We start from the raw sequence: 27,526 nt of genomic DNA, 5'->3' as shown, positions 1-27,526 counted from the left end.
GTAAAAAGACAGGCTATATACAGTAGCGAGGCTATAAAAGTAGCGAGGCTACATACAGACACCGGTTAGTCAGGCTGATTGAGGTAGTATGTACATGTAGATATGGTTAAAGTGATCACTATGATCAATAACAGTTTTTCTTAAGTGTACCTTTAACAGAGCTGAGATTCAAGTGCCTTCACCCTATTGCTTACCCCTATCAAGTTGTTTCAGATCTACACAAGTGCCTAGGGAGGAGGGTTTACGGTTTCTTCTGGACAAGGCCTAACTGTACTGGCCCAATTAGCACATACCCTAGAGATATCCCTTACTGGGACAGTGGTTAAGGTGTTTGTCATTGGTGCTAGTGGCCTGGGTTTGCGACCCGCTTGGGGAATCCCCCTACGCTCACATTCTTAGCAATATATGTGAATGTCATTATTTGGCAACAATTATAACATACCTATCTGATCTCATTAAAATGTGTTTCTCATTAAAAGACGGGAATCGGTAGAATTCTAGATAGAGTTATTTTTGAGATGCTCAGCTATCGTCTTTTTGAAATCCACACCACATGCACCAAATGGGTCTCTGATAAGAAATGACATCAGTTCGTCATTGCATTTCCAAAACATGGCCGAGGTAGTAGTGTTGCTTCTGATAGAAACATGGCGAAGGTAGTAGTGTTGCTCTGATAGAAACATGGCTGAGGTAGTAGTGTTGCTTCTGATAGAAACATGGCCGAGGTAGTAGTGTTGCTTCTGATAGAAACATGGTCCGGGGTAGTAGTGTTGCTTCTGATAGAAACATGGCCCAGGTAGTAGTGTTGCTTCTGATAGAAACATACCCAGAACATGGTTGCCATATTCTCAGAAATGTGTATATTTACAGTAGCATGTCTGTACTCCCACATTTGCCATTTAAGCAATGATGATGATATCAGTTCTACAAAAACAATAAACAACACAGAGTTCCATCTCCAACGTTTAATGTGGAAAAATAGACAAATTGCAAGAGAATCATTTCGGACCAGTATTGTGGGTAATATATTACTGTTATAGTTAGGCTCTGTCCAGAAGGGACCTTTACACCACTGCTATGGAGGAGGGGTTAAGTACTGAAGTATTTTATTTATTTAACCTTTATTTAACTAGGAAAGTCAGTTAAGAACAAATTCTTATTTACGATGACGGCCAACCAAAAGGCAAAAAGCCTCCTGCGAGGACAGGGATTAAAATACTTAAAAAATAAATACAATATAAATATAGGACAAAACACACATCACAACAAGAGAGACACAACACTACATAAAGAGAGAGTAAAAAAGTAAAGTAAAAATACATTAAAGTACTACTTAAGTTGTTTTTGGGGTATCTGTACTTTATACTATTTATATTTTTGACAATGCCTGTTACATTTTAAAAGCTTAGCAGGACAGGAAAATGGTCCAAATCACACACTTATCAAGAGAACATCCCTGGTCATCCCTACTGCCTCTGATCTGATGGACTCAAACACAAATGCATCAATTGTAAATTATGTCTGAGTTTAGGAGTGTGCCCCTGGCTATCCGTAAATTTTAAAAAAGCTGTCTGGTTTGCTTAACATAAGGAATATGAAATTATTTCTACTTTTACTTTTGATACTTAAGTATATTCAAGTAGTATTTTACTGAGTGACTTTCATTTTTACTTTAGTCATTTTCAATTAAGGTACACTATAGTGAAGGGGTGTCCACAAAAGTATGTGGACACCCCTTCAAATGAGTGGATTCGGCTATTTCCGCCACACCCGTTGCTAACAGGTGTATAAAAATCGAGCACAGCCATGCAATCTCCATAGACAAACATTGACAGTAGAATGGCCCGTACTGAAGAGCTCAGTGACTTTCAACGTGGCACATCATACTGTAGGATGCCACCTTTCCAACAAGTCAGTTTGTCAAATATCTGCCCTGGTCAACTGTGCTGTTATTGTGAAGTGGAAAMAGCTCAGMCACGAAGTCGTAGGCCACACATGCTCACAGAACAAGACTGCCGAGTGCTGAAGCGWGTAGCAKGTAAAAATCATCTGTCTTCGGTTGCAACACTCACTACTGAGTTCCAAACTGCCTCTGGAAGCAACATCAGCACAAGAACTGACTGTTATCTGGAGCTTCATGAAATCGGTTTCTATGGCCGAGCAGCCGCACACAAGACTAAGATCACAGTGTGCAATGCCAAGTGTTGTCTGGAGTGGTGTAAAGCTTGCTGCCATTGGACACCGGAGAAGTGGAAACGCGTTCTCTGGAGTGATGAATCACACTTCACCATCTGGTGGTCCGACAGACTAAACTGGGTTTGGCAGATGCCAGGAGAACGCAACCTGCCCAAATGCATAGTACCCCATATTGTAGTTTCTAGGACCTGAAGTATTTGGTGCCCCGAGAACAGTGTTGCCATGTTCGTTGTCTTTCCGCTAAATTAGGCTCATTTGAAAATGATTTTGCGGGTGAAGATGTAATTGTTGCAGGTTTTTGGGCTATTTCTAAGTTGCACCGTGGCCGTCATGGCATTCCTCTTAAATATAGATTTCACTGTGACCTGTTGCTGAGGCAGTGAGGCAGGCTGTTGATGAGTGAGTGGTGGGGAGGGCCGGAGGGGTGTGTGTGTGTGTGTGTGTGTGTGTGCGTGAGTGAGAGAGAGAGAGCAGCACACATGCATGTTGTGACAACTTATTACCAGTTGTCAGTGGCGGATTTAGACATAGGCGACATGGGCAGCCGCCCAAAAAAAACAAAATATATATATTCCGAAAGGTGACTTTTGCGTAATCGGTTTTCTATCACTCCTTGTCACGTCAATGATATCATGTCACCGTGTGGGACTGTGGGTCAATTAACCTTGTCGGAGTGGGCTCCCTGATTCTAGTTTGTGAGCTAGGCAGGCTACTGCCTGGGAAGGTCTCCCACTCAGAAGTACGAGATAGGGAGGGAGCGGGGGTAGGTTGACCTCAGGTCTCCCCACTGGAAGCCTGAGATAGATTCTCCCCCTATCAAATAGCACACCTCTAACTTTGTACAGTACTAACGCATTTAGATTGTCATTATGGAGACACCAATTTCCAACTCTTTAAACATAAAACATTAATACGCTAAAACTGATGCACATCAAGAAATAATGGCGACAAAGCACTGGAAAAATACTTTGGACACACTAGAGCATATTAGATGAATTCGGTCGTAGTTGGTTTAAACTGCAGTCTAATGTTTACTGCTTAAAGAAAACGGTATCAAGCGAAGTGCTTATGCATGCTTAGCTCTTGGATCTTGGGGAAATTTGAAATGGAGGTTATGGAACGTTCTCATGTGGCTCTTTTTGTTGAGAAAGTCCTCAATGAAACTGACATTAGGCAAAATCTGAGGAATGATACATTTGCCTCTGTTGGTTATCAAGTAGCCAATTAATTTATATGCCATTGTCGGCTACCATTTGATACAATAAATATGATATAATGACAATATCACTGGAGTCATTGCAATTCAATTTGTGCCACTTGTGTAGCCAATTTAATAAATAGCCTTAAACTTCAGATTATTGTTGTTGTAGCCTTGTGTTATTATGCAATTATTAATGGACATGTTTAGTTAATTAAATTGGAAATTATCAAAGCTCTATCGCAATTGTTAGAATGCATTGATTGACGGTAATAGCAGTCAGATTATACTACAGGTAAAACAAATTCTAAAATATAAACACTGGCTGTTGACAAGCATATTCAGTTCATATACATATTATTAATATTTAATTCAGTCATTGAAATGACCCCATCCTCAGTAGCCTATTCCAGCAGGCTATTGGGAAACACAAACACTTCTTACCTCTTAAATCGCCTCGTTATTCATGTTGAATAAATTAGTTCGTTTTCTTGCTCAGAGATTTTGAGATCCTCTGTCCAACTCTCCTGTCGGATGTATCTATAGTTATGCACATGCGCAAAGGGAATTTATTTACAATTATAAACTTGGTTCGAGCCCTGAATGCTGATTGGTTGAAAGACGTGGTATATCAGACCATATACCACGGGTATGATTAAACATAACTTTTTACTGTTCTAATTACGTTGGTCACCATTTTATAATAGCAATAAGGTACCCCAGGGGTTTGTGGTATATGGCCAATATACCACTGCTAACAGCTGTATCCAGGCACTCCACGTTGCATCATGCWTAAGAACAGCCCTTAGCCGTGCTATATAGGCCATATACCATACTCATTGTGCAAATGATCTGATGAGGTTAATAAGGGCGAATTATCTTTTCTCTTGCCACATATTCAAATTCCTTTGTTACGTCATGTCATAGCTTGCCTAATGTCATAGCTTGCAATAATTATTATTTTGAAACCCAGGTTACTATGATATTCCTTCTTAGTTGTCTCGAAACTATGGAAAAGGGGTTTATTGTATAAATATGGCAACGCCTCTCTTGATGTGAAAAAATTCATCGATGCTCTAGTTTTCAGGCCTTTTGGGACGGTTTTGAGTGGTCATTGGGYTAGACATTTGAGCTTAWCCTGGCAACCCTGCCTGAGGAGACAAGTGAAATTTGATTGTAGATACTAACACACAAAAAAGCCAAAGAAAAACACTCCACTGGCAAGCTATTTTGAGGACCCTGGTCGCAAGAGTGCAAAAATAAACTGCTGTTACAAATGCTGCATATAATCACTTGCAACAAAGTTGCACACCGTTGTTTCCACTATGCCACAATGGGGAGCATTAAATGTAACGTTTTAAAGTGAATGAAGTTGCCAATTAGGTTAATGTTGATTCACAGTAGCCTAAGGGTGCAACACTAGTCATGAAGCGCTTATCTAATTAGATAACTTTTGAAATGTTTAGCGCTTAATTGTTGTTCTATTGTCGATGGACCACAGTAATGCCCTTGAATAAAACGTGGAACATGATACCAAATGTTTACACAATTACAAAAAAATGGGATTAATACCAATAGGCATATAGAGATCACGTAGGCTATACTTAGGTAGGCAACAAGCCTGCGTAACGACGACAAACAGCCACCGTCGAGCACAGGGCAAATCCTCTTCATTCTGAGCTGTTTAGGAGCCACCAGCGAATAAATACACCCGATAAAAACTCACCTCAGTAGATGGACTGCGTTCAGAAAATGGTAAACTGCCTCCCCTGGGCCCACAGGGTAGTCTACTTTATATATCCAACGCGACCAAAATAGATCGATTTGTGTACCGTTAGGCACTCCGCTGTTTCTCAGCCTCCGTATGCAGTGTGGTGTATGAAGCGACTGAGCCAGTTTCACCGCCGGGCAAGAGAGGAGGTGTAGACAGTCAATATGGCCGTCGAACTTTACCGTGCGACGCGAGGCGTGGTTGAGCCGGGGGCATAACGTGTGCCGCGAAATTCAGACACGCTCCCTTCAAACTGAGTTGAGAGAGGAATACACATACATTGATTAGCCACCAATCACCCTATTAACACACATACAACAAAAAACGTAAATATAACAAAAGAGTCAACTTCAAAATATCTAGCCTATAATAACCTGAAGGTAACCCATAGAAAGATGGACTATAGTACAGCCAATATAAAATATTTCTGAAAAAGTAATTATTTTATACAGGTTAAGTGTTGAGATCAGTATATCATTTCAAGGTAGTGTTGTTTCTATGAATATACTTTTTTCAGGGGCTAAAATGTCATTATCTTTTATATTTTTATTTAAGGTCTAATTAAATATAGCCTTCATTTGTGAGTTACATAATCCACATACTGTAGTTTACAGACTAGACCAGTTCCAGGCATGACATATGACTGACTACCAAGATCTGCTTGTGAGGATGACACTTCAGAAACATAAGACCTACCAATTTATTCACTGACATATTGCTTTCTTCTATRAGTACTGTACTGCATTACCAGCTTATGTGTGAGCAGGAAATTTGACTCAGTGATTATGAACATCCTAATGATGAGAACATATGACTGCAACTTGTTGTGASACCTGTGGTTCCTAAACCTGTCTTCTCTATGGTCCTAGGCCAACTCATACTCTTCCGAGAATATAATAAGCCTACATTTCATGCACTTGATCAAACATGTCCCGGTTTACACACACTTTCTTCTCCTACAGTCGTGGCCAACATTTTTGAGAATGACACAAATATTAAATTCACAAAGTTTGCTGCTTCAGTGTCTTTAGATATTTTTGTCAGATGTTACTATGGAATACTGAAGTATAATTACAAGCATTTCATAAGTGCCAAAGGCTTTTATTGACAATTACATGAAGTTGATGCAAAGAGTCAATATTTGCAGTGTTCACCCTTCTTTTTCAAGACCTCTGTTATCCGCCCTGGCATGCTGTCAATTAACTTCTGGGCCACATCCTGACTGATGGCAGCCCATTCTTGCATAATTTTATACCGTTATTTTACCAGGTAAATTGACTGAGAACACATTCTCATTTACAGCAACGACCTGGGGAATAGTTACAGGGGATGAATGAGCCAATTGTAAGCTGGGGATGATTAGGTGACTCATGATGGTATGAGGGACAGCTTGGGAATTTAGCCAGGACACCAGGGTTAACACCCCTCCTCTTACAATAAGTGCCATGGGATCTTTAATGACCTCAGAGAGTCAGGACACCCGTTTAACATCCCATCCGAAAGACAGCACCCTACTGTCAATCACTGCCCTGGGGCATTTTTTAGACCAGAGGAAAGTGTGCCTCCTACTATCCCTCCAAAACCACTTCCAGCAGCATCTGGTCTCCCATCCAGGGACTGACCAGGACCAACCCTGCTTAGCTTCAGAAGCAAGCCAGCAGTGGGATGCAGGGTGGTATGCTAATCAACACTTGGAGATTGTTAGAATTTGTGGGTTTTTGTTTGTCCATCCTCCTCTTGAGGATTGATCACAAGTTCTCAATGGGATTAAGGTCTGGGGAGTTTCCTGGTCATGGACCCAAAATATCTATGTTTTGTTCCCCGGGCCACTTAGTTATCACTTGCCTTATGGCAAGGTGCTCCATCATGCTGGAAAAGGCATTGTTCGTCACCAAACTGTTCCTGGATAGTTGGGAGAAGTTGCTCTCGGAGGATGTGTTGGTACCATTCTTTATTCATGGCTGTGTTCTTAGGCAAAATTGTGAGTGAGCCCACTCCCTTGGCTGAGAAGCAATCCCACACATGAATGGTCTCAGGATGCTTTACTATTGGCATGACACAGGACTGATGGTAGCGCTCACCTTGTCTTCTCCGGACMAGATTTTTTCCAGATGCCCCAAACAATTGGAAAGGCGATTCATCAGAGAAATGACTTTACCCCAGTACTCAGCAGTCCAATCCCTGTACTTTTTGCAGAATATATAATCCCTGTACTTTTTGCAGAATATACTCCAAAAGTCTTTGCCTCACTGTGCGTGCAGATGGACTCCCACCTGCCTGCTGCCATTCCTGAGTAAGCTCTGTACTGGTGGTGCCCCAGCTGAATCAACTTTAGGAGACGGTCCTGGCGCCTGCTGGACTTTCTTGGGCGCCCTGAAGCCTTCTTCACAACAATTGAACCACTCTCCTTGAAGTTCTTAATTATCTGATAAATGGTTGATTTAGGTGCAATCTTACTGGCAGCAATATCCTTGCCTGTGAAGCCCTTTTTGTGGGAAGCAATGATGACGGAACGTGTTTCCTTGCAGGTAACTATGGTTGACAGAGGAAGAACAATGATTCCAAGCATCRCCCTCCTTTTGAAGCTTCCAGTCTGTTATTCGAACTCAATCAGCATGACAGAGTGATCTCCAGCCTAGTCCTCGTCAACACTCACACCTGTGTTAACGAGAGAATCACTCACATGATGTCAGCTGGTCCTTTTGTGGCAGGGCTGAAATGCAGTGGAAATGTTTTTGGGGGATTCAGTTCATTTGCATGGCAAAGAGGGACTTTGCAATTAATTGCAATTCATCTGATCACTCTTCATAACATTCTGGAGTATATGCAAATTACCATCATACAAACTGAGGCAGCAGACTTTGTGAAAATGTATATTTGTGTCATTCTCAAAACTTTTGGCCACGACTGTAGTCACACATTCTCACATGTAGGCTACACATTCTCATTGTTACTTAGTCAGTCACTGTTCTCTGACTGTCCCTCACACTACCACCACATCGTAACTGCTCCCATTCTGTGTTGATGAGTCATGCCTAGCCTACCTACTGATGTGGTTACTTCACACTCCATTACCACAGCCTTATGAGGTGACATTTCTTGATTTGGTTTTATATATTTTAATTTTCTTATTATTTTTGCACTGTTTGACATCATACTGCATTGCAGTGCTTAATTTGTCAATTGGAAGGCGCTGGAACAAGTGAACCCTGGATGGGGTACCTGGGGGTGTTGCCTGGGGGCCTCTGAAGTAATGAATATATTTTAATGATTGAAATGAGAGGCTACTTTGATACTGACAAACTGAGAATCTGAGATCAATAAATCCAATAAATCCATATTCAATCTATCAATAGCCTAGGCGTGTGAACAATGTAAAAAAAATATATATCATTGCGTTAATAAAGCTGCATACAAACATGGTTTTTTATTGTATTCTTGAGTAAGGCAGCTCCAAAATGCAGGTGTTTCAGCTTAGCTCAGTGCTTTCTGTGGTGGTGGGGCAAGCCAGCAGAAAATACACAGCATTGCGCCGTGATTGGCTCAGTGTTCTGTCACTCATGGAGACATTACGTTACCGGTCTTTTGACCAATCAGACCTGCTCTGGAAAAGATCTGATGAGATTCTTCAAAAGACAAATTAGTAGAAAACTATCAGAATTGGGCTGCCTGTGTAAATGCAGCCAGACTAGCTCAGTTTATCGCTTGGCACTAGTCTACTTTGACTTCGCTGTAACTCTGAATACTGACTGTAAAGCCATTATCACCATCTAGTGGGCGAAAGAGTCTCTCTCTCTCTCTCTCTCTCTCTCTCTCTCTCTCTCTCTCTCTCTCAGTATTGGGGATTATGATCTAACTCTAATCTGTCCCTGAGTTTTGATTATCCCCCCATCCTTACTTCCACCCAGTCTTCTAATTAACCCCTCCTCTCCTCCCCATCCTTACTTCCACCCAGTCTTCTAATTAACCCCTCCTCTCCTCCCCATTCTTACTTCCACCCAGTCTTCTAATTAAACCATTGTCTCCTCCCCTATTCCTCCTTCATCCCCACCTCCACTCACTCAGTAGGTATAAAGCTGCCCTAGACACTGATCTCTGGTCAATTTAGCAGTTTCCACTAATTAAGGTTGGGATTAGAGGGTATGCTGATCCTAGATCTGTGCCTAAGGGCAACTTCTATCGAAAGTCTAATGCTAATGCTGAGTCTTACTGTAGTTTATACATTGAGCTGAGGGTTCATTGTTAATTTAAACAAAATCAAGGCTGCATGAGAGAGTTTAACAAGTCTATGGTTAAAAATCACTTGACTGTAGCCGGCAGCTACTGTAGCCTATACATTGATACTAGGTCAAGTCTAAACAATGCCTGAACGAACGGTTCCACTTTATTTTAGAGAAATAACCAGGTTAAGAAATGCAAAACAATTAATCTACTTAGTAAATGTATCAATTCATCTACTTTATTTTTTAAATTACATTTTAGAGTGCTTGTGGGAGGCAATAATCAGTATTAGAAATAAACCATGGAGTCTAGGGTTTTAAATTAATTAGTAACCTACCACGCACAGTGCTGCTCAAGACACACAAGCACATGCACAAGCACATGCACAAGCACATGCACAAGCACATGCACAAGCACATGCACAAGCACATGCACAAGCACATGCACATGCACAAGCACATGCACAAGCACATGCACATGCACAAGCACAAGCACATGCACATGCACAAGCACATGCACAAGCACATGCACAGGCCCACACACACACACAAATCCTGGTTTGGGTTACATTGTTCTGTGTAATTTGTCCCCTCCTGTCCTATGAGCAATTCCGAGGGAGCCAGGAGTAATCTATTTAGGACAGCAAGTAAGGTAAAGGTTTTGCACTCCACTCTAGCCTGGTACATTTCTACACTCCCGAGCTGCTTCTCATTATTGATTGGCTATACTTTAGGCTATTTTACGTTGGCGTCGTGGCAACATGTCGGTTGCGTCTGCATTAAGACAGTTTTTACACGTTTGCACGGTTTGTTACGATGCCGAACGTAATGTGATGTTCCGTTTCACGCAGCATCTAGGATTTTAATATCACGATATCTGACCCAGGCCTCTGGCGATAATACAGCGCTACTGAGCATCTGTGTACAGCCACCAAGGTAGGAAAAATGTACGTCTATAACGTTATTACTTAGTGTTCAGCACTAGCCATAAACCTCAACATATTTCCCTCAAAAGAGAAATGTAACAACTATTATCGCATGCCGACTTATAAACCCACACCATTGCAACACATAAAAGCTCATTTTACTTAGTGTTCAACACTAGCCATAAACCTCAACATATTACCCTCGAAAGAAAAATGTAACAACTATTATCGCATGTCGACTTAAACTGCGCAAAGCAATGGTGTGGACATACCCAACAAACAGAATCAAATCAAGTTTATTTTATATAGCCCTTCGTACATCAGCTAATATCTCGAAGTGCTGTACAGAAACCCAGCCTAAAACCCCAAACAGCAAGCAATGCAGGTGTAGAAGCACGGTGGCTAGGAAAAACTCCCTAGAAAGGCCAAAACCTAGGAAGAAACCTAGAGAGGAACCAGGCTATGAGGGGTGGCCAGTCCTCTTCTGGCTGTGCCGGGTGGAGATTATAACAGAACTATGCCAAGATGTTCAAAATATTCATAAGTGACAAGCATGGTCAAATAATAATCATGAATAATTTTCAGTTGGCTTTTCATAGCCGATCATTAAGAGTTGAAAATAGCAGGTCTGGGACAGGTGGCGGTTCCATAACCGCAGGCAGAACAGTTGAAACTGGAATAGCAGCAAGGCCAGGTGGACTGGGGACAGCAAGGAGTCATCATGCCTGGTAGTCCTGACGTATGGTCCTAGGGCTCAGGTCCTCCGAGAGAGAGAAAGAAAGAGAGAATTAGAGAGAGCCAAGATTTAAAAATGTTCATAAATGACAAGCATGGTCAAATAATAATCAGGAATAAATATCAGTTGGCTTTTCATAGCCGATCATTAAGATTTGAAAACAGCAGGTCTGGGACAGGTAGGGGTTCCATAACCGCAGGCAGAACAGCTGAAACTGGAATAGCAGCAAGGCCAGGCGGACTGGGGACAGCAAGGAGTCATCATGCCCGGTTTGCCGTGACGTATGGTCCTAGGGCTCAGGTTCTCCGAGAGAGAAGAAAGAAAGAGAGAACGAGAGAATTAGAGAGAGCATACTTAAATTCACACAGGACACTGGATAAGATAGGAGAAGTACTCCAGGTATAACCAAATGACCCTAGCCCCCGACACAATAACTACTGCAGCATAAATACTGGAGCTGAGACAGGAGGGGTCAGGAGACACTGTGGCCCCATCAGAAGAAACCCCCGGACAGGCCAAACAGGAAGGATATAACCCCACCCACTTTGCCAAAGCACAGCCCCCACACCACTAGAGTGATATCTTCAACCACCAACTTACAATCCTGAGACAAGGCCGAGTATAGCCCACAAAGATCTCCACCCAGCACAAACCAAGGGGGGGGCCAACCCAGACAGGAAGATCACGTCAGTAACTCAACCCACTCAAGTGACGCACCCCTCCCAGGGACGGCATGAAAGAGCACCAGTAGCCAGTGACTCAGCCCCTGTAATAGGGTTAGAGGCAGAGAATCCCAGTGGAGAGAGGGAAACCGGCCTGGCAGAGACAGCAAGGGCGGTTCGTTGCTCCAGAGCCTTTCCGTTCACCTTCACACTCCTGGGCCAGACTACACTCAATCATTATGACCTACTGAAGAGATAAGTCTTCAGTAAAGACTTAAAGGTTGAGACCGAGTCTGCGTCTCTCACATGGGTAGGCAGACCGTTCCATAAAAATGGAGATCTATAGGAGAAAAGCCCTGCCTCCCGCTGTTTGCTTAGAAATTCTAGGGACAATTAGGAGGCCTGCGTCTTGTGACCGTAGCGTACGTATAGGTATGTACGGCAGGACCAACGTCGGAAAAGATAGGTAGGAGCAAGCCCATGTAACGCTTTATAGGTTAACAGTAAAACCTTGAAATCAGCCCTTGCCTTAACAGGAAGCCAGTGTAGGGAAGCTAGCACTGGAGTAATATGATCAAATTTCTTGGTTCTAGTCAGGATTCTAGCAGCCGTATTTAGCACTAACTGAAGTTTATTTAGTGCTTTATCCGGGTAGCCGGAAAGTAGAGCATTGCAGTAGTCTAACCTAGAACTAACAAATGCATGGATTAATTTTTCTGCATCATTTTTGGACAGAAAAKTTCTGATTTTTGCAATGTTACGTAGATGGAAAAAAGCTGTCCTTGAAACAGTCTTGATATGTTCGTCAAAAGAGAGATCAGGGTCAAGAGTAACGCCGAGGTCCTTCACAGTTTTAGAATGGTGTGGGCTTATACTGCTCATTAATATCATTCATGCAAGTAGACCGATGATTGGCCAGCTCAGCCAATGAGCCAACATGACATCATGTTCTATGAGGAAATAGCAGAGAAGAAGGTAGCTGCAGCCCAATATGGCAGCCAGAGACTGGGTACATCGAAAGAAATTGGGGTTTTGGGGGAAAAAAGTAGGTGTATCGAAAGCGCACATGTAATTGGTCAGATTTTCTGTCAGTTCTTGCCAGCGAGTGCAGAGATTCATGGAAACATGACTGTGTAGGAAGGCACATAGAAATTAATTTGAGGACGTTTGGGAAACTCAAAATTATGGTGTCCTGAAATCACTCAGGGTGTGGAAAACATTTATGTTGTGAACATTTTAATGTATCACATTTCATTGCAATTGTGTAGGTTACTGTGTGCAATGTCATTATTAAACTTGTCGAATTAGGTTACCCTGGTGGCAGATCTTCATGTCTTGTCACGATTGCTTTCATACACCCACTTCTTTAGACATGCCCACTACTCCGAGACCAGTCCGGGAAGCAGCTACCTTTACTTTGAAATAGTTAGCATTTTATGAAACGGTCTGTTTGAGATGCAAGTTTGAGGTGGGGTGTTTTTTCTCCAATTTATGCTTTGGCCACAAATACGAGTCAACAACATTATTTGGGTATGAGTTAACAGAATATTAACTTTTATAAGTTATATTTTCACTGGACAGTTAGTTTAAAACAGCAATCGCCATAGTTGTTTCTGAACAACAGCTCAAATTTCCTCAGATCAAGTTTATCTGTAATGAGATGGCCTTGAACACAGCCACAAATGACTGTACATCTAGAAGGGTGGTGATTACTGGGTTTAGAATCCCTTATCTTGCCTATAAGGCCATACCAGCTTAGCCAGTTCCTAGAAAGAAGCAGCAGTCCTGAGAATGTCCTGAGGAACGAACCAAAGTGCACTGACATTTCTTTTACATTGAAAGTGCCAGACAAGATGGTGCCAACAGAAAGGGTCGCCCTGTTTCTAGCCAACTTTCAGTATTTTGTTTGTTTTTTAGTTTTATTTCTTACATTATTTACTCGTCTCCAACTCAATCATCAAGTTTGCTGATGAGACAACAGTGGTAGGCCTGATTACCAACAATGACGAGACAGCCTACAGGGAGAAGGTGAGGGCCCTGGTGGAGTGGTGCCAGGAAAATAACCACTCCTACGTCAGCAAAACGAAGGAGCTGATTGTGGACTTCAGGAGACAGCAGAGAGAACACGCCCCATCCACATCGACGGGGCCACAGTAGAGAGGGTGATAAGCTTCAAGTTCCTCAGTGTGCACATCACTGACAACCTGAAATGATCCATCCACACAGACAGTGTGGTAAATAAGGCGCAACAGCGTCTGTCTGGGCCCCTAAGGCCCTCACAAACTTCTACAGATGCACCATTGATAGAATCCTGTCAGGCTGTGGGCAATTGCACCGTCCACAACCGCAGGGCTCTCCAGAGGGTGGTGTGATCAGCCCAACGCATTACTGGGGGCACTGTTAAATAGTCACCACAAGGCGGTGTCTCCAGGCCATCAGACTGTTAAATAGTCACCACAAGGCGGTGTCTCCAGGCCATCAGACTGTTAAATAGTCACCACAAGGCGGTGTCTCCAGGCCATCAGACTGTTAAATAGTCACCACAAGCCGGCCACCGCACTGGAACCTACCCTAAACTTAGTCACTGTGACTACCCGCCTCCCAATCTCTACTCTCCCCTGCATATTAGAGATTGCTGCCCTATGTACATAGTCATTGAACACCGGTCACTTTAATTATGTTTACATACTGTTTTACCAACTTCATATGTATGTACTTTAATCTTGTCAAGGCTCATCCTACACCTCTTCTATTCATATACTGTCCATACTGTCTATACACATCATTATACACTGAGTGTAGAAAACATTATGAACAACTTCCTAATATTGAGTTGCACCCCCATTTTTCCCTCAGAACAGCCTCAATTGGACTCTACAAGGTGTTGAAAGCAATCCACAGGGATACTGGCCCATGTTGACTCCAATGCTTCCCACAGTTGTGTCAAGTTGGCTGGTAGTGGATCTCTACTCCGAATAGCTTGTTCCWTCTCATCCCAGAGATGCTCAATTGGATTGAGATCTGGTGACTGGGCAGGCCACTGCAGTAAGCTGAATTGACGTTTGTGGAACCATTCCTGGACAATCCTAGCCTTGTGGCATGGGTATTATCCTGATGAAAAAATCTATTTGCAGGTGGATACACTGCTTCCATGAAGGAATGCACCTGATTGGCAACGATGTTCAGATATCCTGTGACATTCAAACATTGATCAACTTTTATCAAGGGGCCCAATGTGCGCCATGAAAACTCACTCCACACCTTCACCACCACCGGCCTGCAATTTTGACACACGGCATGATGGATGCATGTACTCATGTGGTTTTCTCCATGTTGCGCTGCACAATTCGTGTCAGCTTCCATTGTCCTCTCAATGACCYGTTTTCGACCACTGGCCTGCACTTGGCTGGATGTCCGTTGGGTAGGGGACCATTCTTGATACACACCGAAAACTGTTGAGCGTGGAAAAACCCAGCAGCATTGCAGTTATTGACACAAACCGATGCGCCTGGCACCTACTACCATACCCCGTTCAAAGGCACTTAAATCTTTTGTCTTGTCCATTCTCCCTCTAAATGGGACACATACACAATCCGTATCGCAATTGTCTCAAGGCTTAAAAATCCTTCTTTAACCTGTCTCCTCCCCTTCATCTACACTGATCGAAGTGGATTTAACAGGTGACATCAATAAGGGATCATAGCTTTCACCTGGATTCACCTGGTCAGTTTATGTCATGGAAAGAGCAGGTGCTCCTAATGTTTTGTACACTCAGTGTATATATATWTTTTTATTTTATTTTATATATTTTATATTCCGGACTCTGACATTTCTTAATGTGTTTATTTTTMTTTTGGGGAATTTGTGTGTATTGTGAGGTGTTACTGCACTGTTGGAGTTAGAAACATAAGCATCTGCAAAATAAGTGTATGCAACCAATAAAATTGTATTTTTATTGAATTTCTTTAATTCATTAGAGAGAGTGAGCAGGTGCACTCTTCAGGGAGAAGGGGTGGCGACTCCATGCCAAAACTGTCTTCTCACATAGACACAAGAGGGCAGCAAAAGATTACCATAAACCACTGTGTGCTAAGGAGACGCTCCCTTCCATTGTATGTGCTGTTGACTCTTTTGGTTTAGTATTTAATTCAGAGGCGGACTTAGACCAGAAATCATCCCTGGCATTTATAACACACCGGACAATTTTTTCCCTTGAGGCCCTCACACCGGCCCATTTTTTCCCCCCCTTGAGACCCCAAGTTGTAGCCAGATAATTATAATTTTGCCGACTGTTTCTGTGTGCTGTACTGGGCTAAAAATGGATCAGCTCATCTGGCATTTGCCTGAAATGCCAGATGACCAGTCCTTCCCTGATTGCATTTGATATATTTAATTAGTATTTCACATTTCTTGTAGTAGCCTTTGGTATATAAATTAATAATTAAATTGTTAGTGGCAGCAGCATGAACACTTTGACCTTGACTAAACCATGTTGTCTGGTTACAATGAAGACTATGTTTGTTTGCATAGGGGGGAGGAGCACTGACTGACATGACAGTTATCAAGCTCTCGGTCTCACCTCTGTTAAAACCTCTACGGGATCGGTGTCCCCCCGCGGGACGGTTGTGCTAACATAGGCTAATATGATTAGCATTAGGTTGTAAGTAACAACATTTTTTCCAAGGACATAGACATATCTGATATGGGCAGAAAGCTTAAATTCTTGCTAATCTAACTGCACTTTCCACTTTACAGTAGCTATTAAAGTGAAAGAATACCATGCTATTGTTTGAGGAGTGAGCACAATTATGAACTTGAAAATGTATTAATAAACCAATTAGGCACACCTGGGCAGTCTTGATGCAATAATACGTTATGGCCTTTCTCTTGCATTTCAAATATGTTTTTTTCTTTGTATTATCTTTTACCAGATCTAATGTGTTATATTCTCCTACATTAATTTTACATTTCCACAAACTTCAAAGTGTTTATTTTCAAATGGTATCAAGAATATGCATATCCTTGCTTCAGGTCCTGAGCTACAGGCAGTTAGTTTGGGTATGTAATTTTAGGCAAAAATATATAAAAAAGGGTCTGATCCTTAAGAGGTTTTAAACCCCCATGGCAGTGATTCAGCATGTGAGAGTACAAACAGAGAAAGTGTGTTGTTCTTATTGTCTAACTCTATAAACCAAAGCCTCTGGCCAACACAGTACAGTACAGCACACAGAACAGTCTGCCTTGTAAAAGTCTGTTATGTTGATGGTGTTTGGGTGCTGTGCTCTGGCAACCAAACCACTACAGTGTTGGATACTCAACAGACAGTGTTGCTTTTTTTCAGATGATGTAGTAAGACGAGGGGATACTTGGTACTGTGACTAAAGCGGCACCGTGGTTTGTCGACCATCCACTTAAAGCCTACATAGCAGTGAAACTATGTTTTAGTTTTTCTAAGAAAAAGAGTAACTGAAAAATTAATAGAATGATGTGTGTGTGGGTAGCATTACCTGGATACTTTGGTCCTTTTGAGGCTTCAAAGGTAACTAAATGTACTTGCACCGCTAACATACATCATGTAAACTCATTTCAGTTGGGTTCAAAGGCAGTCCAATTTGTTTTGATCCTGTGAAGGTTTTATGATGTTATTCTTGGCTCACCTGAAGAGTAATGTACAGTATACACCTGAATACACTTGAATGATCCCCCCTCTCTCTCTCGCTCTCTCACGCTCTCATTCTGTCTCATTCTGTCTCCATTTACTCTCTCTCCCATACTCTAGGTCAGAGGAGAAGGTGACAGTCTATTTCGTCAACCGTGACGGGCAGAAGATCACCACTTCCTGTGCCAAGGGCAAGTCTTCTAGACCTGGTCGTCGACCAAAACGTAGATATTGATGGCTTTGGTAAGTTTGGTGTGCCATGGTGGAAGTGGTCAACAGACAAGTGGATACAGTCCTGGTTAAATGCTTTACTGTATATGGTGCATACACTGTTGGCATCCTGGAAATTGCCAACATGGGTCCATATTTCTGATGCTGTGTTTATTTGATAAGATCCAAGACACATTTCCCAGAAGAAGCTGAGAAGAAGATGGAGGATGGCATGGCATTGTGTCCATATTAGGGCATGTAGTAAGACTGTCACCCTCTCGCTAAGAGTGGCACTTCAACATTTACCTCTGGCACTCTGGGCACGTTTGGTTTGGTTTCCACTAAATATTTGCATGGCTTTATATGGATGAGCCCCAGGATCAAACAGTCTATCCAGAAAGAGTGCTAGAACAGAGGGAGGGAGGCAGAGAAGAAGCAGAGAGAGAGAGAGGGTCAAAGAGAGGGGGTGAACACAATATGTCAGCAACGTCACCTTTGATGTTTGCAAGGCTTTCTTTCTCGCTCTATATTCCCTTTCTCTTCCTCTGCCTCTCTTTTCTGCTCTTTTCTCATGCACACCTGTCCTATTTAGGCATTGACAAGATACAATCTGGATCCCTGGAAGGACTCAGTGTTAAAAAGAGAAAGAAAACCGGTCTGGTGTTCTGTCTTCTTTTGCAGATGTCAGGACTTCAACATTGTTCATTTTAGAGTTATCTGGTGAATCATTTTATGTTAAAAACATTTCCAAAAGAGACACTTAATTGTCTTGATTTTCACATGCCGTTATTAACACTGTCCTCAGGTTAGGTACTTGTGGTATGTGTGTAAGATATTTACAATTATTAGTTTTTATGAGGAAAATTTTCTCACGTTCTTAGTTAATGGTGACTACCTCATAAAGCTGGTTGAGAGAATGCCAAGAACATGCAAAGCTGTCATCAAGGCAAAGGGTGGCTCCTTTGAAGAATCTAAAATATATTTTGATTTGTTTAATACTTTTTTGTGGTTACTACATGATTCCATATGTGTTATATCATATTTTTGATGTCTTCACTATTATTCTACAGTGTAGAAAATAGTAAAAACAAAGAAAACCCTTGAATGAGTAGGTGTCAAACTTTCTACTCGTACTGTATGTTTTTGTGTGTATTTCTTACTCAGACTCCCGTGACCCAATCAAAACTTACGGCGACCCAAATTTTGGTTGCGACCCACCAGTTGAGAATCACTGCTATATAGGACCTCTATGGCAGGGCTACTCAACTACCGGCCCTCGAGGGCCCTCAAAGTATTGCTGGATTTCTACTAAACTAACACCTCGTGTCAAACCATGTGGGCCTCGCAATGGCCTGCACAGCCACAAGCAATAACTTAAATGCAACCAGAAAGTTGGACAGGCAGATCTGGCAACCCAGACTAATAAAGAACAAACTCAAATTGGGTGCAAAGTTATCAACAATGTTGATGGAGGGCCTGAAGAAAGTAGTTAAGCCAAAGAGGTCCTGGGTGGTGCTGCAGAAAGAGTTCGTTAGCAGGTGGAATGTGGCTGCAGAACAGTGTAAGAGGCGCGAAGGGAAAGGAGAGAGGGAAGGAGAGAGAGAGGGACTCCATTCGTTCTCAATCCTACTTGGACCATGTGAGGCCACGGCTGGTAAAAACCAAGTGCTCCGATAACATTCTCCTTATTCAGAGAGAACTCCTCTCGCAGAAGGAAGGACGTCCTGAATGGAATGTGCATTTCATAGGCTGAACTGATTTTAATGGACTGTTTCTGGGCAGGTCCAGGGTGTGGGTGGAACTGTGTTTTGAACGAACCCAACGCGTGGCTCAGCCAGGTGTAAAGCTCCCAACCGCTCGCCTCTTTCTCTCTCCTCACAGTGAAAACTGCTACATGCCTTAGAGTAGACCTTAATCCAGTAGCTCCAGAACTTTATAGTGCCTTGATCCTCTGAGCCTTCTGGACATCCATGTCCCATCAAATGAACAAAACAATGTTTTTAGCTCCAACCACACACCATGGCGCCTCACTCACTCACTCACTCACTCACTTTCCCCATACTGAAACTGCAGGGTGAAGATGTATTCCCCCAAAAGTTTCAATCAAATGAACTAAACGAAAGTCAGTCAAGTCTTGGGCTCTGCTCTACCGATAGATCCTGATATACATCATCCCTTATCCCTCACCCTTTGAGCTGGAAGAATTTAGAAACATGATGTCCTAAACCAGCAATATACAGTGGGCTCCAAAATTACTGGCACCCCTGACTGGCAATGCACAAATAATGCTTAAACAAATATTAATTATAGAGAACTCAAAATACCAACATGTGAGAAATACGATACTTTATTAATGTTTCAATGGAACCAACCAAAATAATTGATCGATTTAATTAAAAATCAATGTCCTCCAAATCAAGGTTTCACAATTAATGGCACCATTAAAGATTATTGTAAATAACATCTACCAAAATTAAACCACAAATTAATTCCACTAATTTAAGTTTAAGGAACTATATTGAGCCATTACATCACTTCCTGTTTCACTAGGGTATAAAAATGAGGGAACACGCATGCAATATCCCACTGTCATCCAACACCATGAAGAAAATTAAAAGAACTGGCAGTTCAAAAGAGACAGATGGTCGTAGACCTTCATAAATCTGGTAATGGCTACAAGAAGATCCACAAACGATTGAATATACCACTGAGCACTGTCAGGGCAATTATAAAAAAATGCAAAATATATGGAACAGTTGAAAAGCTCACGGGTAGAGGACGCAAATGCATTTTGCCCCCCAGGATAGGGAGGAGGATGGTGAGAGAAGCAACAAAATCCCCAAGAATCACTGTGAAAGAATTGCAGGCCTTGTTGGCGTCTTGGGGTCACCAGGTTTCAAAAAGCACCATCGGACGCCACCTCCACAACCACAGGCTTTTTGGAAGGGTTGCCAGAAGAAAGCCCTTTCTGACCACAAGACATAGACGCAAGCGCTTGGAGTTTGCCAAACGTCATTTAAATTATGACTGGAAGAAGGTGCTCTGGTCAGATAATACCAAAATTGAAAGTTTTGGTCAGATACAACATCGGCATGTTTGGCGTCGAAACAGATGCATACAAGGAGAGGTACCTCATACCCACGGTGAAATATGGAGGGTGGTCAGTGATGTTTTGGGGCTGTTTTAATTCCAGAGGTCCAGGGGCACTGGTTAAGATTGATGGCATAATGAATTCCACCAAGTATCAGGCAATATTGGCTGACAATCTGGTTGCCTCTGCCAGAAGGCTGGGACTTGGCCGTAGTTGGACTTTCCAAAAAGACTATGACCCGAAACATACATTAAGATCCACACAGAAATGGTTCTGTGACAACAAAATCAATGTTCTGCCATGGCCATCTCAGTCGCCGGACTTCAATCCAATCGAAAACCTGTGGGCTGAGTAGAAGAGGGCAGTTGATAAGCGCAAACTCAAGAATGTGAAGGATCTTGAAAGGATCTGCATAGAGGAATGGTCCAAAATCTCTCCAAATGTGTTCCTTAACCTTGTCAAACATTACAGGAAAAGACTCTGGTTTCCTTGCCAGAGGTGGTTGCACTAAGTACTAAATGAGGAGTGCCAATAATTATGAAACCTTGATTTTGGTTCAATTTATTTTGTATTAAATAATTGTATGATTTTGGTTGGTTCCATTGAAACATTAATAAAGTACAGTATTTCTCACATGTTGGKTTTTTTGAGTTTATCTCTACAATTATATTGTTTATATTTTTTTAAGTATTGTTTGTGCATTGCCAGTCAGGGGTGCCAGTAATTTTGGAGCCCACTGTATATATATATATATATATATATATATAAAATCTCAAAAACAATTTTCTATCGCAAACCATATATCATATATTTCTATCGCAAACCATATATATATATATATATATGGTTTGCGATAGAAAATTGTTTTTGAGATTTTTGTTTTAAGCCTATCACTGGATTTGAACTTGCAACTTTTGGAATCAGAGGCAAATGCTTACACCAATTCACAACACCCCAGCAAAACTGAAACCTACTTGAAGGTAACAGAACTCACTGTTGCTCCTTGTGGCCGGTTTCCATGTAATCTCCTGATGTCCTCAGACATGGATGGACGTCAAATACGGACTTGTATCACGGGTGACCGTCATTCACATCATCACATTGATATCCTAATAAAGTATCATATTCTCATCCATTCATCCCGTAGTCTCTGAGGGATACAGCCCATATGATGGTGATGCAGAGCCAGGATTAGCTCATGGCTTTGGATGGGCTTTGTAACCATCAACAAGCATCAACAAAGAGAGATGTGGAGAGATGCTAGAGGTGCTCAGCAGTACCATCATAAGGGCCAGTACTAATTGGAGCTGAACTGACTGGGGAGGTCTTACCTCACTCGCACTGACCTCTGTGTCCCTGGAATGAATTATGCTCTACAGTGAATTACATCCAACATAATAAGGCATTATTATGACATAATAGGGCATTCCGTTACTCAGAATGGAGCGATTTTGGAGGCTGAGGGGTTTGCCAGAATGACCCACCCACCACTAACCCCCTACACTCAACTCCCCAGATATCACAGCGCCAGAGTGTCTAGGGATTCAACCAGAACCAGACGTGATATTAATTTAATGCTTTACATTGATATAGCACATTTCACTAGGTCTGAGTTCATTAGCTATATTGATATAGTACCTTCATAAGCTGTGTCTTAACAGTTTGATTGTTTGTGTATGTGTGTGTGTGTGTGCGTTCCCCAGGTGCGTGTGAGGGGACCCTGGCCTGTTCCACCTGTCATGTGATCCTGGATCAGAAGGTGTACGACCAGCTGGGGCCCATCATTGATGAGGAGAATGACATGCTGGACCTGGCCTTTGGCCTCACTGACACGTGAGTCTCACACGCACACACATACACACACGTAGGCATACATACACACACACGTAGGTAGGCATTCCCAAACACACATTGACAGGAAGATCAATGGGGCTTAAGGCCTCACAAGTGACACACTTGCTGATGCATACACATCACATACTATATACTCTCTCCGAAACACACAGAGCACCTACAGTATGAACATGTTGAGCCTGGCCCATGGCCTAACCAGCACGTGAGTGACAGCTGGCTAACACCTTCTCATAAGTCACGATACCTCAGGTAGGTTTCCAGCCAAGATATCAAGAGGTTCAGATGCCGGGTGAGATGAGCAGATTAAAGATATAATCATAGTTTGACTATTGACGATTGTTTCTGCCCAATTCACTTCACATTAGAATATAATCAGTTCGGCATGAAAATTGTACAAACTCCCCTCGGGTGACAAATCAAATAAGTACAGTTATAAAACATCTGATTAAATATGTGTTTTTTCTCCATCACAGGTTCTCTGTGTCAGCAACTTGAGGCTCTCAGCCACCTTGTAGTTTAAAAAAATAGAAATAAATCACCTTTATTTAACCAGGTAGGCTAGTTGAAAACAAGTTCTCAATTACAACTGCAACCTGACCAAGAATAAAGCAAAGCAGTTCGACACATACAACAACACAAAGTTACAAATGGAATAAACAAAAATACAGTCAATAATACAGTAGAAAAAATATATATACARTGTATGCAAATGAGGTAAGATAAGTTGGGTAAGGCAATAAATAGGCCATGGTGGCGAAGTAATTTCAATATACCATTTAAACACTGGAGTGATTGATGTGCAGAAGATGAATGTGTAAGTAGAGATACTGGGGTGCAAAGGTAAGATAAATAAATACAGTATGGGGATGAGGTAGTTGGATGGGATATTTACAGATGGGCTATGTATACAGAGAAGAGAGTCGRCCCAAGAATTGAACCCTGTGGCACCCCCATAGAGACGGCTAGAGGTCCAGACAACAGGCCCTCCGATTTAACACACTAAACTCTATCAGAGAAGTAGTTGGTGAACCAGGCGAGGCAGTCATTTGAGAAACCAAGGCTGTTGAGTCTGCCGATAAGAATGTGGTGATTGATAGAGTCGAAAATCTTGGCCAGGTCGATGAATACGGCTGATCAGTAATGTCTCTTATCGATGGCGGTTATGATATCATTTAAGACCTTGAGCGTGGCTGAGGTTCACCCATGACTAGCTCTGAAACCAGATTGCATAGCGGAGAAGGTACGGTGGGATTCGAAATGGTCGGTAATCTGTTTGTTAACTTGGCTTTCGAAGACCTTAGAAAGGCAGGGTAGAATAGATAGTCTGTAGCAGTTTGGGTGTCTCCCCCTTTCTAGAGGGGGATGATCGCGGCAGCTTTCCAATCTATGTGAATCTCAGACGATACGAAAGAGTGGTTGAACAGGCTAGTAATAGGTGTTGCAACAATTTCGGCAGATAATTTTCAAAAGAGAGGGTCCAGATTGTCTAGCCCGGCTGATTTGTAGGGGTCCAGATTTTGCAGCTCTTTCAGAACATCAGCTATCTGGATTTGGGTGAAGGAGAAGGGGGAGGCTTGGGGGAGTTGCTGTTTGGGGTGCCGGGCTGTTGACTGGGGTAGGGGTAGCCAGGTGGAAAGCATGGCCAGCCGTAGAATAATGCTTATTGAAATTCTCAATTATAGTGGATTTATCGGTGGATACAGTGTTTGCTAGCCTCAGTGCAGTGGGCAGCTGGGAGGAGGTGCTCTTATTCTCCATGGACTTTACAGTGTCCCAGAACTTTTTTGAGTTTGTGCTACAGGATGCAAATTTCTGTTTGAAAAAGCTAGCCTTAGCTTTCCTAACTGCCTGTGTATATTGGTTCCTAAATTCCCTGAAAAATTGCATAATCCAGTACGCCACAGGAAGTTTTTGTGCTGGTCAAGGGCAGTCAGGTCTGGAGTGAACCAAGGGCTATATCTGTTCCTGGTTCTAAATTTTTTGAATGGAGCATGCTTAATTAAGATGGTGAGGAAGGCACTTTTTAAAGAATAACCAGGCATCCTCTACTGACGGGATGAGGTCAATATCATTCGAGGATACCCAGGTCGATTAGAAAGGCCTGCTCGCTGAAGTGTTTTAGGGAGTGTTTGAAAGTGATGAGGGGTGGTTGTTTGACCRCAGACCCATTACGGATGCAGGYAATGAGGCAGTGATCGCTGAGATCTTGGTTGAAAACAGCAGAGGTGTATTTGGAGGACAAATTGGTTAGGATGATATCTATGAGGGTGCCCGTGTTTACAGATTTGGGGTTGTACCTGGTAGGTTCATTGATAATTTGTGTGAGATTGAGGGCATCAAGCTTAAATTGTAGGATGGCCGGGGTGTTAAGCATGTCCCAGTTTAGGTGACCTAGCAGCACGAGTTCTGAAGATAGATGGGGGGCAATCAATTCACATATGGTGTCCAGGGCACAGCTGGGGGCAGAGGGTAGTCTATAGCAAGCGGCAACGGTGAGAGACTTGTTTCTGGAAAGGTCTAATTGTTTGGGTACAGACCTGGATAGTAAGACAGAACTCTGCAGGCTATCTCTGCAGTAGATTGCAACTCCGCCCCCTTTGGCAGTTCTATCTTGGTGGGAAATATTATAGTTAGGGATGGAAACTTCAGGGTTTTTGGTGGTCTTCCTAAGCCAGGATTCAGACACGGCTAAGACATCCGGGTTGGCAGAGTGTTTTAAAGCAGTGAATAAAACAAACTTAGGGAGGCTTCTAATGTTAACATGCATGAAACCAAGGCTTTTACGGTTACACAAGTCAACAAATTAGAGCACCTGGGGAATAGGAGTGGAACTAGGAACTGCAGGTCCTGGATTAATCTCTACATCACCAGAGGAACAGAGGAGTTGGATAAGGGTACAGCTAAAGGCTATAAGAACTGGTTGTCTTGTACGTTCGGAACAGAGAGTAAAAGGAGCAGGTTTCTGGACGTGATAGAATAGATTCAAGGCATAATGTACAGACAAAGGTATGGTAGGATGTGAGTACATTGGAGGTAAACCTAGGCATTGAGTGATGATGAGAGAGATATTGTCTCTAGAAACATTTAAACCAGGTGATGTCATCGCATATGTGTGAGGTGGAACTAAATGGTTGGTTAAGGCATATTGAGCAGGGCTAGAGGCTCTACAGTGAAATAAAACAATAATCACTAACCAGAACAGTAATGGACAAGGCATATTGACATTAGGGAGRGGCATGCATAGCCGAGTGATCCAGTGAATGGTTGGACTGCCTGGAGACACGGCGATTCAGACAGCTAGCAGGCCGGGGCTAGCAAGCTAGCAGAAGGGCCTTAAAGGGATGTCACGATGGAGGAAAGTCTGTTGTAGCCTCCTCATGCGGTTCCGTCGATAGACCAGTCGTGATGGATTAGTAGTGTTCCGTGTAGCAGAGGGGTTCAGTCCAATTGGCAAATGGATCTATTCAGCAGTCCAACAGTCTAATATGCTCTAGACAGCTAGCGGGCCGCGGCTAGCAGGCTAGCAGATGGGCATTCAGGGGACGTTGCGACGGAGGGGCCTGTTGGAAAAAAAACCTTGGGCAGATTACGTCGGTGGTCCAGTCGTGATGGATAAGCAGGGCTTCGTGTAGTAAAAGGAGCCCAGGCCGATTGGCAAAATAGGAGTAGTGGCACGAGAAATTGGCCGATGGACCTATTAGCTAACAGTCCGATATGCTCTAGACAGCTAGTGGGCCGCGGCTAGTAGGCTAGCAGATGGGCATACAGGGGACGTCACGTAGTCCAGTTGTGAAGAATGGGCGGGGTTCCGTACCCCGTACCGGCAGTAAAAGGGGTCCAGGCCAGATGGCAAAATAGGTATTGTAGCCCAGGAGTGGCTGATGGACCTCTTCAGCTAGCCGGGAGATGGGCCTAGCATGGGCTAGTTCCAGGCTAATTGGTGCTTGCTTCGGGACAGAGACGTTAGCCAGGAGTAGTCACTCGGATTGCAGCTAGCTAGCTGCGATGATCCAGGTGAGACTCTTGTCTGTCTGTAACATTTATCCTGGTCAAGACCAGATCTTTCCCCTGGCGACCTTTCACATATCTAACATGATTATCCAGAAAACATCATTACTAATCTAACGTTATTCTCTAGAACACATCATTATCAGACACTGACTGAGTGCTTAATTCTCTACTAATGAGGAATGTTTCATCCCAGTCTGATCTTTAACAAACATGCTTCTCCCACATGGCTCCCATCCAGTTTAAGCGAAAAACAGTTTAAACAGTAACTCAGACATGTAGAATGATAACATAACATGTTACGTAAGGTCCAGTCACACGTGAAAGTGAACATACTGTATGTGCACTTATCATGCTAGCATGGTTACAGACAGTTTACTTTAACTGTCTGTAGCATTAAATTATTATCTCTTATTTTTAGGGGGGGGGCACAAGTCCCCGAAAGAGCCAAACCAAGCTGCTAGTGGAAAGGGAACAGATATGATAACATGATTCCTAAAGTGTGTATAATGACCTTGTCCCTGTACCTGCTGTCTCCTGTCCTGCAGGTCTCATCTGGGTTGCCAGGTCTGCCTACCAGAGATCTGGAGGGAGTAACAGTCCGTTTGCCAGACGGGGTGAACGACATAGGCGATCTGATGATGTTGGACCTACACTGTAAAACAAATGGTGTTGTTTTTACAATATTATACAATAGAAATAACAGTACTGTATTCATTATTTACAGTAAATTGCCGTAAATCGCAATGCACTGTGGGTGATTTTAGGCATAACTGGTCAATTATACCGTAAATTCTAAATAAACTTTGTTTTAACAGTACATTACTGTAAAGAAGTGCTGTATTTCAAAAGGTACTGTAATTCCACCCCAAAGAATACAGTACCCTACCAGTAGTTGGTGCATGGTATTGTTGTTTCTGTCTCATTTTGAGGAATGCCTTGTAAGAGGCTACATTTGTTGCAACCGTTAGTTAGAGTGATCTGGTGATGTAAAG

The 27,526-nt window shown here is 42.6% G+C and overlaps 2 pseudogenes; one reads left to right on the top strand and one right to left on the bottom strand.

Annotated features, from left to right (window-relative positions):
* Positions 1 to 5,336, bottom strand: part of LOC111978903 (radixin-like) — a 62,423-nt pseudogene extending 57,087 nt beyond the window's left edge.
* A 12,069-nt stretch (positions 5,337 to 17,405) lies between these two features.
* Positions 17,406 to 27,192, top strand: LOC111971596 (adrenodoxin-like; annotated as a pseudogene).
* The last annotated feature ends 334 nt before the right edge of the window (positions 27,193 to 27,526 follow it).

The sequence above is a fragment of the Salvelinus sp. IW2-2015 genome, linkage group LG2, assembly GCF_002910315.2.
Source record: "Salvelinus sp. IW2-2015 linkage group LG2, ASM291031v2, whole genome shotgun sequence".
Taxonomy (NCBI): Eukaryota; Metazoa; Chordata; class Actinopteri; order Salmoniformes; family Salmonidae; genus Salvelinus; species Salvelinus sp. IW2-2015.
This window is presented reverse-complemented; position numbering and strand designations above follow the sequence as displayed.